Raw genomic sequence first — 12,500 nt, 5'->3', positions numbered from 1 at the left:
GGCAGCAGCAGTGGTGTTGGCAGTGGTGGTGGTGGTGGTTCTGGTGGAGTACCTGAGATCATGAAGGGCATAGAGAAAGACAATTAAAAATAGAAAAAGACAGAAAGAGGGAAGTTGAGAAAGAAGGAAAGAAAGAAAGAAAAGAAAGAGTGTGGGTGAAAAAGAGAAAGAAACAGATTGAGTAGGAGAGAGAGTGTGAGAAAGGGAGAGAGAGATTAAGTGAGTAGGGAGAGAGAGAGAGGGAGTGAGTGTTTATAAATTGGCTCTCTTGGAATATATCTATATATATTGATCAGCTGCAATATAAATTCTGGCAGAATTATGGTGGTTTGCAGTGTATTCAGCGGGGACTTTGGTAAGAATCTCAAACATAATATAATAGTGGAGAACTAATAGTATTGGCACCAGTCCAAATTCTTGCTTAGAACACTCAAGACATGGAAGCACAATGTTGAAGGTACAGACATTTTCTTGTAAAGATTTTCTCCTTGAAATATTCAAGGATTCTTTTTAACGACAATTTGGTCATTATTCCCTCATTACAAGAATGAACTCTGATACATCTACATGGGGTTTTTGAAGAAACTTTGAATCATTTTCATTAAATTTTTGTATCAGTGGAGAATTTCCTAAAAATTTTCAAAGAATAAATGGTTCAGTAACATTTTGAGAACAACCAACAATTTAGGTGTATTTTTATTGTTTAAGCTCTAAATTCATAAAATGCTGAGCAATAATAATAATAATAATAATAATAATAATAATAATAATAATAATAATAATAATAATAATGATAATAATAATATAATAATGATAATGATGGTAATAACAATATATAATATATAATTATATAATAATAATAATAATAATAATAATAATATATAATAATGATAATGATGATAATAATGATATATAATATATAATTATATAAAAATAATATATAATAATAATAATAATAATAATAATAACTTAGCCAAAGCAGTGAAGAGAACTAAGATGACAGTTATTCCTGCAGTAATTGGTGCTCTTGGCACAACACCCAAACTGCTGCCAAAGAGGCAGAAGGATTTTGGAAAAGGGATTTGCATTGTTGACCTGCAGAAAAGTGCAATCCTGTATTCTGCAGGAATCGTAAGAAAAGCAAAGCCAATCTGATCAACATTGGAACTAAAAATGTAAGAGTTGCAAAAATATTATTAAGCACTTACTCCTGATGTTCAAACATTTTTTTCCAATCACCACGGTCAATAATAATAATAATAATAATCCTTTTACCTATGGCAACAATCCTTGAAGTGGGGCTTAAGCAATTACATCAACTCTAGTGCTCAACTGGTGCTTATTTTCTCAACCATGAAAGGGTGAAAGTAAAGTTGACATTGGTGGAATTTGAACTCAGAATGCAAAGACAGAAGGCATGCCACGAAGCATTATGTCTGACATGCTAACCGATTCTGCCAGTTTGCTGCAAAAGTGATAATAACAATAGTTTCAAATTTTGGCACAAGGCCTGCAATTTCAGTGTTCAACTGATACTTATTTTATTGACCCCGAATGGATGAAAGGTGAAGTCGACCTCAGAAGAATTTGAACTTGGAACATAAAGCCAGAAAAAAAAGCAGCATTTTGTTCAGCATGCCAATGATTCTGCCAGCTCAATGCAATGCAATAATAATAATAATGATGATAATAATAAACAGAGCTCAGTGCGAAAAACTAGATAATAGGTATCAACACTCTAGTCATCCCAGTTATAAGTTACAGCTATAATATTCTTAACTAGATTCTAAATGAACTAATCAAAATAGACAAGAAAACAAGAAAAATAATGACAGGATTTAGGACGCATCACCCAAAATCTGACTTTGAAAGGTTATATATATGCAACGCATCGAAGGTGGTAGAGGCCTTATACATCTAGAAAACAATAATGATAAGAAGAAGAAGAAAAAGAAGTGCTTCAAATTTTGGCCTAAAGCCAGGAAATTTGTGGAGAGGGTTAAGTTGATTACATTGACCCAGGACTTGAGTGGTACTCTATGTTGTCCAGCCTGAAAGTATGTGAGGTAAAGTTGACCGCAGCAGCATTTGGACTCTGAAAATAGAGTTTAAAAAATGCTACTAAATGGTTTGTGTTATACATTTATGATTCTGTCAGCTCTCTACCTGAATGATGATGATGATCATCATGAGGATGATGATGATGGTGGTCTTTTCTTTATTAGCAAGAAGAGCTTAAAGAGATACTGAAAAATTCTAAATATTCTGTCGGGGTTTACAAAGAAGATTGTGATGAATATGTTATAGAAAACCAAGAGAAGAGAGTCGAATATTTTACATATTATATAAATAGATGAATTAAGATTTTAAAAGTGCAATTATTTTCAGAGAAAACAAATAAATTTGATAAACCACAGAATAATTAAAACAAGCTACAATTAGAAGGAAATATAAGAGACTTCTGGTCATGTTAATGGATGATCTTACATCTTTGTCTGCCAATATTCTGAATGTTTCCTTGTCAATCCAAAAGTGCCACTCAGCAGTTTTTCAGTTGATTGTGTTTAAAAAAAAAACACACCAACATTCTAATTCTTTATAGAATGTTCTGTTTTGACTAACGACCAATCTTTTACATGTTGTCTCTATTCTACACTTAATTGTACTTGTGTTATTTTTACCTCTTTGGAACGTCCCTGGCACCAAAGATATTTCATTTTGTCACTTAATTGTCTGTTTGCTCTCCAAAGGACATTCAATCTTCATTCGTATTTTCCTGAGGAGGTCTAACGTTGTTGTTTCAAACAAATTTCTGCTCCTCTCCTCTTTTCATTGTTTTCTCTTGACTTTTCTTTTCTGAGATTATTTTTCTTTCTTTTTTCAAAGTTCTCCCTCAACAGTTTCTTTATTTTCCTCTCTTACCATTATTTCTTCCATATCACACACTGATGGAATGGTACTACTGGTTGCTTCTGTTAAAAGACTAAATATTTCTTCATTTATTTGTAATACTGGTGATAAAGCTGTTTCTCCTGTCATTCCCAGACTTTTGGCCAACAGGCCTCAGGAAATAGGGACTTTTTGGTCTTTTTGCTATCTTGGCTTTTCTTTGATGCTTCTTCTTCTTCTCTTCTTCTTCTTCTTCTTCTTCTTCTTCTTCTTCTTCTTCTTCTTCTTCTTCTTCTTCTTCTTCTTTTTCTTCTTCTTCTTCTTCTTATTATTATTATTATTGAGTGAGAGAGCAGTGCATGCCATCAAAGTGACACTGGGGTAAAATATACGAAGTCCAATATACCCATCATGACTACCCGTCTGATAAGGGTACACCAGGCACATACATCACAACCATATGTGCGCGACATGGTGATCTCATATTAAGATAAACAGCACATGACCTTGCAGGTGGGGCCCAGTTAGAATTTTTTTCAGGTTGAGTAGCCCATCCCGCTCAAAAGGTCCCTGAATAAGGGTTGTTTAAGGATGTTGAAAGAACCACCCATGTTTCCAAAGGTGAATTATTCAAACCCCAAAGAATCCCTCTCAACACATGGCTATGATGCTCTCCCACTACTTCTGCTTGTGATCAGAGATGCACATATCGTCAGCCACTAAGGGACATGCTCAACTGGTTAAGGTCAAACAACTGACAAGCAAAACTGTGGTATTGAGCAGAATATTTGCTGTAGCCCATCTTTTATACCAAGACAAAACAATGTACATGATGACACTTCCAATCAGTTAAGATCAGAAGCCATGAGAGCCACTGCCTGGTACTGCATCAGGGCATTTATTATTATTATTATTATTATTATTATTATTATTATTATTATTATTATTGCCTTTGCACAGCTTCTAATGCTGGAGATGTACTATTGGTCTCCAAGACAAGAAGCTCTGAGATGATTCTTACCCCAATAAATGTTGCCACTAAAAATTTCTGCCATCAGTCCCATGTTCTTTGTCTCATAACCTTCACCTGGGCCTAGTTTCTGTATTGTTATGGAGGCTTCTGGGGTGGAGGGCCTCAGGATTTACAAATTCATTTTGAGGCCCCCTGACAACATACCACCTTTCATTAGTCCTTCTTTGACCCCTCTCTCATACTGTGATACAGAAGTGACTACTAGCCATGGAACTATGTGAGTTCTGATGTCTTTTATTTCCACTCTTGTGTTTCTGTGACCCATATCCTGGGGCACAAACATATAGGAAGAGGTATGTCTTAGAATTTCAACAAGTGCTTTCAGTTGAGTCTTCAGTTTTGAAGTCACATCAGATGATTCCATAACATTTCCATTTTTGGTTGAAAGGATTTTTTCTGAGACATCCTGAAGTACCTGTAATAAATCTTATTGAGAGACATACTTAAGTCGAGTTCCAGTTTTGTTAAAATACATAATGTTATATATAATTTTTCTTTTTGCTCATTCTTGAATTAGCTAATGAATCAAAGAAATACTATTTGGTCTTACAAAATTCTCCCATAAAAATTTACTTTCACACAATTACTATATGATGTTGTTACTATTGCCATCTTCAAAACTACCTGTTAGATTGTTTGGAATATTTTTATGTACTAATTGTTCATTTAATTGTTTGTTCTTTGCTTCTTTCTATTCATTCAGTTGTATATTTTGTTTTTGTGTTGTTCTCTGTCTCTTCATCAGCCGTTGCAATGTTCTCTCTTGCTTGGTGACCATTTCAAAAAAGAAAAATGTTGTCTGCAAATAAATAAGAAAACATTCTTTTTAATTGTCTATACCCTAAGTATTGAAGGCAAGCATGTCTCGGAATCTTATAATCCTTTTTTAGCAAGTAGTCTAAGGAAAATTCATTGGGTAATGATATGAATATGTTCTGGTTTCAGGGGAAAATGAATACACATGTGTACACTTCAAGAACCAGTAATAATAATGATGATGGTGATGTTGATGATGATGCTGACAGTACTAATAATAAACTTTCCAAAAAGGCCTACACACACACACATGCACACACACACACACACACACACACACACCACACACACACACACACACCACACACACACACACACAAGTATTTATATGTGGCACCTATTTACAACCAGCTGAACTGTGCTTTTACAAGGCACTTATTTCCATCTGGAGTAGTGGATTGTCCCAGGGCATCAAGGTGGGTTTAGAGCATTGTACCTCCACATGGTACTTATTTACAGTTAGTTCAATCAAGAGAGAAATAATGTTCTTCAGGGAAAAAAGTAAGATGCACAGAATGGTTGGTTTTCCTTTTTCTCTTTCTTTACATGCTGAGTCTCATCATCATCATCATCATCATCATCATCATCATCATCGTTTAACGTCCGTTTTCCATGCTAGCATGGGTTGGACGGTTCAACTGGGGTCTGGGAAGCCAGGGGCTGCACCAGGCTCCAGTCTGATCTGGCAGTGTTTCTACAGCTGGATGCCCTTTCTAACGCCAACCACTCCACGAGTGTAGTGGGTGCTTTTTACGTGCCACCTGCACAGGTGCTAGGGGAGTCTGGCATCGGCCACGATCGGTTGGTGCTTTTAACATGCCACTGGCACGGAAGCCAGCCAAGGTGGTGCTGGCATTGGCCATGTTCGGATGGTGCTTTTTATGTGCCACCGGCACTGAAGCCAGTCGAGGCGGCGCTATGAAATGATGCGGACAACTGACTGAACATTCAGCCTGTTTTAGTTATGGTACTGGAGGCAAACATGCCCCCCCTCACAAACACACACACATATGCAAGTGTGTAGGGAAATATACATATACAAACAGAAAGAGAGAGAGAGAGAGAGAGAGAAAAGGAAAGACATTATGATTTATATATTAAACATGATTGACCTAAACACTTTCTCTCTTCTCATATACATTAAGAGAAAGAGGGAGGGAGAGAGAAAGAGAGAGAGAAAGAGGAAAGGAAGGGAGGGAGAGAGAGAGGGAGGGAGGGAGAGAGAGATAGAGAGAGAAAGAAATGAAAAGGAAGAGAGAGGGAGAGACAGAGAAAGAAATGAAAAGGAAGGGAGGGAGAGAGAGAGAGAAAGAAAGAAAAGGAAAGGAAGGGAGGGAGAAAGAGAAGGAGAAAGAAAGAAAGAAAGAAAGAAAGAAAGAAAGAAAGAAAAGAAAGATAAGAAGAAAGAAAGAAAGAAGAAAGAAAGAAAGAAAGAAAGAAAGAAAGAAAGAAAGAAAGAAAGAAAGAAAGAAAGAAAGAAAGAAAGAAAGGGAGGGAGAGAGAGAGAGAGAGAGAGATATACTAGAATGAGAGAAACTTCAAAATGTCTGATGTGCATTAAGTCAGCATGAAATCAGCAATGCCAAAATGGGCAGCGCCAAGAGAGCTGTGCCAAAACATCCCCTAGCCAAGGTGATGACGTTTAGCAGGTTCTTTGTGACTGGTGAGAAGAGTGATGCTTTGATTAGAAATTTGCAGGTCAACAAGACTGGCAGGAAAGACATGAGCTGGGAAGAGAGGATTCCAGACGGATAATATTCTGAGGTGGAAGGACTGAAAAGGGGTGGTTTGTGCAAATAAAGGAGACATTTGAATAGGAGTGTCAAGTGGAGGAAGTATTGTTGTTGTTGCTGTTTGGCCCCAGTTCCACTCGAAGCAAATGGATCTCTGACAGAGAGTATTTCCGCTCTAATCATCCAATCCTTATTTTATGACACAGTGTACCTTGGACTGCATTGTTTAATATGTCATCCTCTATCTTTTGTTGTGTGATAGGAGATTTGGTTCCTATTTCTAGCAGGTCGAGTGAATGTTCTAGTGGCTTCTTCTTGGGTGAAAAATGTTGTTTATTGAAGCAGCAGGCCGGCACCTTGTCAACCCACCTCACCTAACTACAACTCAGAAATATTGGAATTACTTTGGAAAATTAATAGAATTTTAAAAAGGAAAGGAGAAAAAATAAAAGAAAAATAAGAGGAAGATAAAAATAAAAAAAGGGTCACGGATATAAAAAAAAATATTTTAAAGAACTCAGAAAATATAATAAAAGAAAAATGGGGAAAGAATTAAAATAGGAAAATTTTAAATAAAAATATTGAAAAACAGAAAACAAGATTAGTTATTTCACTCTAGGTCTCCCTCTCTCTCTCTCTCCCTTTCTCTCTCTCTCCCTTTCTCTCTCTCTCTTTCTCTCTCTCTCATTTTCTCTGGTGTTAAATGAAAACTCAAAGAGAAAAATCAGATGATTTCAATGAAGAAGTGAATAAATTCCTGTTGAGACCATCTGAATGGAACCAGAAAGAAATGGTAAAAAAAAAAGAGAGAGAGAGGAGAGGGTAGGGGTGGGGGTGTTGATGGAGGAGTTTGAAGGAGAAAAGGAGAGAGAGAGCGAGAGAGTGATGTAGTGGAAATAAAAGTCTGCACATCCATACCAATAAACTAGCTTTAACTGACTCCTTATCTGTGTAGCAGACATGGCTTCTAGGAAACTGGAATTTACCATTCTTAAGACAGAGAGAGAGAGAGGGGGTGGGGGATGTGAGTGGGGGGGAGGGAGTGCATGCAGAGGTAAAGTGTTGAGCTGTAGCCTGTAAATCCCATGGCAAATAATTGATGGCAAACTGTTTCAGGCATGTGAAGGGTGGAAGGTTGGGGGGGAGGGGAAGAAAAAGAGGAGGAGGATGAGGGGGAGGCGGTGGTGGTGGTGAATGTGGCTCTTCTTTTATTAGACAGTTTCTTTTTTTTTATATTTCTTTATCTTTCATGCAAAGTGGATGGTGAACAACAACAATAATAATAACAACAACAATAGTGGTAACAGTAGCAAGGATAACAGTAACAACAAAACAACAACAACAACAGCAATAATGATAATAATAATAATAATAATAATAATAACAACAACAACAACAGTAACAGCAACGTCAGTCATACCAGCAACAACAATAGTAACAGCAGAAAGGGTAACAACAACAACAACAACAACAACAACGATGATGATGATGATGATGACAATAATAATAATGATAACAACAGTAACAGCAACAACAACAACAACAACACAAATAACAAGAAAAGTAAAAAATGAGAGAAAAATATATGAAGTCCAGAAAAAGTGGAAAATAGAACAAAAAATGTATTAACTTCATTAAAATGCACACACACACACACACACACACACACATGCACAAGCTTATACACATGTGCATGCATAGACATACATATACACACGCACTTACAGACACACCAACACATACATGCATTTACATATGGATCACACACACTTTGAAACACACCAACACACATGTGCGCACACACACACAAACATGCGCACACACACACACATTCAGATGCATAGTCTTAGACACGCACACAGACACACATGCTAATACGCTCACACACATATGGACACAACACATAAAAATTTATACATACACAATCATACATATCAACAAACCAATATATATGTACACACACACACACACACACACACACGTATACACATACATAGCCACATCAATGCCTACATTCTTATAGATATACACATACACATACCTATGCACACATATATACAGACACAACAAAATATACATAGATATATAGACACATCAAAACATACACACACATAGAGATACACTAATACATACACACACATACGCACACCATCAAATACATATAGATACACTCATACACATACGAAGCCAGTCATAGTTCCACCCTGTGGGTCCATTTTGACTTATTCACACATGCACACACACACACACACATGCACACACACACTCCTATGTCACATATAAACTTGGTTGTCACCATAACCACTGGTAGTTTAGGTGGACATAGGCAGAGGAGGAGGAGGAGGAGAATCGAGAGAAATGAGAAACAGAGTGAGGGAAAGAGCAGTTATATGCACACACTCACACACACACACACACAGACATATATATGTATATATAAAATAGATGCATATATATGTATGTATATTTATGTCACACACATATATACATACGCACACACACGTATACATATATAAATATATATATGTGTGTATATATGTAAATATGTATGTATATTCATGCACACATATATGATAGGCAGAGAGAGAGATAGAGAGAGTAAAGAGTAATATAAAAAAAGAGTAGGAGAGTAAGGGAGAGAGAGAGAGACAGGAGAAGTTATTTCCTCAATTCCATTTGCAAGCCGTACATGATGGAGCATTATTTTTATTACATTGTTACTGAGAGGAAATTCACTCTGCCCTCCAGCATCTCTCATACATTCCTGTTACCTTCTGGAAAATCTCATCAATGAAGACCTGAGGCTGTGTAAGCAGCCACACAACTTACACGGCGCTGATTGCCAAAGTTGGAGATCTTCGAACAATAAACTGGTCGTGTTTCTTTCTTTCTAACATTCATTTCTGAAGTATCAACTAATAAGGTGTAGCAGTTTGCACTCATTGGGGCTAATTGTTAGCTGTACTGGCATTAGCAACACAACAGATGAGGTCAGAGTCATTAGCAACTCTGTAAGCCTGTTTATGATCATTAGCAAAGTAACAGGTGTTGCTAATGACATTAGCAGCACAGCAGATGAGTTTGTGTTAACAAAGGTATTGTTGCAGTAATTAGCAAAGCCAGAGATGAGAGAGAGGGGGGATATTCCGTTAGCACCACAACAGAGACAATTATAAAATTTAGCATCACAACCAAAGTCAGTATTGTCACTTGCCAAACAACATCTGTAGTTATAGCCATTAGCACACAAGAAACATTGATATAATCATTCTCAACATACTATCTGTTGCTAATAATTAGCTAACCCAACTGAGCTATTGATAATACAAATGATGCAGTCTTAATCATAGTGTTTGAGTCATTAGCAACGCAAAAGGTATGACTGACCATAAGCAACAGAGCTGATTCACCTGATTAAATGCAACACAACAGATATGTCACCAGGTATTAGCAACACAAGATGTTACTAATTATTAGCAACACTGCAGATGTATTTCTAACCATCAACAACAGAAAAATAAAATATTTGAATAAGTTTATACAACTCCATGAGAATCTGAGTTGCAAATGTTTCTCTGTGCATCAGTTTATTAATCTGTTGTTTCATTGGTTTTATTCCTTGCGCTGTGGCAATGCTGGAGCATAATTATTTTGCAAGTATATCAATATGTACTCATTAATTTATTAATTATGGATATATATATATATATATATATTGCAACTTATTTCATTGATTGTTTAGCCAATCAGTTACTTGATTGATTAATTTATTTCAGTGATTAGGTGTACCAGGTAGTTTATCAAGGAACTGACCGGTGGCTTTATAAATTTCCAATTTAGACCATTTTATTAAACCATTTATTGCCTCCCTTCAACCATATTTAATCGTAAATGCCCAAAGAAAAGAGATTTTTCATTGATTTTTTTTATTCATTTTACATTCACATCATCATCATTTAATGTCCACTTTCCATGCTAGCATGGGTTGGACGATTTGACTGACTGAGGTCTGGTGAACCAGATGGCTGCATATATATATATAATATATATATATATATATATATACATATATATATATATATATCGCTGAGAAATGGGTAGATAAAGTAATTGAGGTAATCAGAGTAAGTGACAGAATACTTAAGATTAGATTAGTGCTTCGTCATAGTTTAGCAACCATTATATCAGCCTATGCTCCTCAGTCGGGGCTACCCGATGGACAGAAAGACCGATTCTATGACACTCTACTGCAGACTACCTCATTGACGAACGACAGAGACCTTATTTTTGTGGCTGGTGACTTCAATGGTCACGTTGGACGACATGCTGGGGGCTTCCATGGCGTACATGGAGGCTATGGCTATGGCTCCCGCAACGAGGAGGGAACCAGGCTGCTGGAGTTCTGCGATGCAAATAATCTTATGATTTGCAACACTAACTTCAGGAAACCTACCAGCCACCTAGTCACTTACCAATCGGGCCAACATACCAGCCAAATAGACTACATCCTTACAAGGCAAAGGGAGAGATGGCTGCTTATAAATGCCAAAACCTTCCCAGGTGAAGAATGTACCCCACAACATAGACTGGTAGTTAGTGACTTTAGGATCAGGACTAGGAGGACAACCAGAAGACGACAAATATGGAGAAGAAGGATCTGGAAGCTTAAAGATCCTGCAAATGGACAGAGATTTAGGGACATATTACTTGAAGCCTCTGACGAAGTAGAAGGGGATAGAGCATCACAGGGGGTAGAAGACAGCTGGACGTTTCTAAGGGACAACCTGCTGAGAGCCACTGACCAGATCTGTGGCTGGTGCAAAGTCCCCTCTCGACCTAGAATAACGTGGTGGTGGAACAATATTGTAGACAGGGCTATTAGAGAAAAGAGACAGGCTTGGAAGGTCTGGAAAAATGGGGGTAGCAGGGAATTGTATCAGACTGCCAAAAGAGAAGCTAGGAGACAGGTTTATTTAGCCAGAGGGGAAGCAGATAAGAAAAAATTTGCCAATGTTCTGCGCCGTGAGGACCAAAGACTGGAGGTGTTTCGTGTTGCAAGACAGTGTGTGAGAGAGAATCGTGATGTGGTAGGAGAGAAGTGTGTTCGCATGGAAGATGGTTCACTTGCGCTAAATGAGGATGCAAAGAGAGAGGTTTGGAGATGCCACTATGAAAGGTTGCTGAATGAAGAAAATGAATGGGATAAAGAGAGTCTGCCGAATGTTGACCCAACAGAGGGACCAGCTATCCGAGTTGATAGTTCTGTGGTAGCTAAGGCAATTAGAAGCATGAAGACAGGGAAAGCCCCAGGCCCATCAGGAATCACTGCAGAGATGCTCAAAATGTCTGGTAGTGTCGGCTATAGCCTAGTCACCCATATAGTTAATCAGGTGATACACAAAGGGGTCATACCCAATGACTGGTGTAGCAGTATAATAGTCAACTGCTACAAAGGTAAAGGTGATGCCCTAGATACAAATAACTACAGAGGTATCAAGCTGTTGGACCAGGTGATGAAGGTTACGGAGAGGATCATAGCCCAACTAATTGGAGAGAGAGTTAGTTTAGATGAGATGCAGTTTGGGTTTGTGCCAGGGAAAAGTACTACTGATGCTATATTCCTGGTAAGGCAGCTGCAGGAGAAATACCTAGCCAAAGATAAGCCCCTGTACCTGCTTTTGTTGACATGGAGAAAGCCTTCGACAGGGTCCCCCGATCCCTTATCTGGTGGTCAATGAGAAAACTAGGGATAGATGAATGGTTAGTGAGAGCTGTGCGGGCCATGTATAGGGACGCCGCTAGTAGGGTAAGGGTTGGAAATGAGTACAGTGAAGAATTCCGGGTAGAGGTTGGGGTCCACCAAGGCTCAGTACTCAGCCCCCTCCTATTTATCATAGTCCTCCAGGCAATAACGGAGGAATTCAAGACAGGATGCCCTTGGGAGCTCCTCTATGCTGATGACCTTGCTCTAATTGCTGAGTCGCTATCAGAACTGGAGGAGAAGTTTCAGGTGTGGAAACAAGGATTAG

General features: G+C 37.8%; 2 protein-coding genes across 3 annotated transcripts in view; both read left to right on the top strand.

Annotated features, from left to right (window-relative positions):
- The window catches only part of LOC115219368 (protocadherin-19-like), a 99,529-nt gene that overhangs the window by 22,098 nt on the left and 64,931 nt on the right, over positions 1-12,500 (top strand). The gene's annotated exons all lie outside the window — the stretch shown is intronic.
- Positions 315-12,500, top strand: part of LOC115218763 (protocadherin alpha-7) — a 237,418-nt gene continuing 225,232 nt past the window's right edge. The window contains exon 1 of the mRNA XM_029788690.2: positions 315-457. The gene's annotated coding sequence lies outside the window, so the exon portion shown is untranslated. The remainder of the gene's footprint in view (positions 458-12,500) is intronic.

The sequence above is a fragment of the Octopus sinensis genome, linkage group LG14 (genome assembly GCF_006345805.1).
Source record: "Octopus sinensis linkage group LG14, ASM634580v1, whole genome shotgun sequence".
NCBI classification, from domain to species: Eukaryota; Metazoa; Mollusca; class Cephalopoda; order Octopoda; family Octopodidae; genus Octopus; species Octopus sinensis.
Note: the sequence above shows the minus strand (reverse complement) of the source record. Positions and strands in the feature narration are given on the sequence as shown.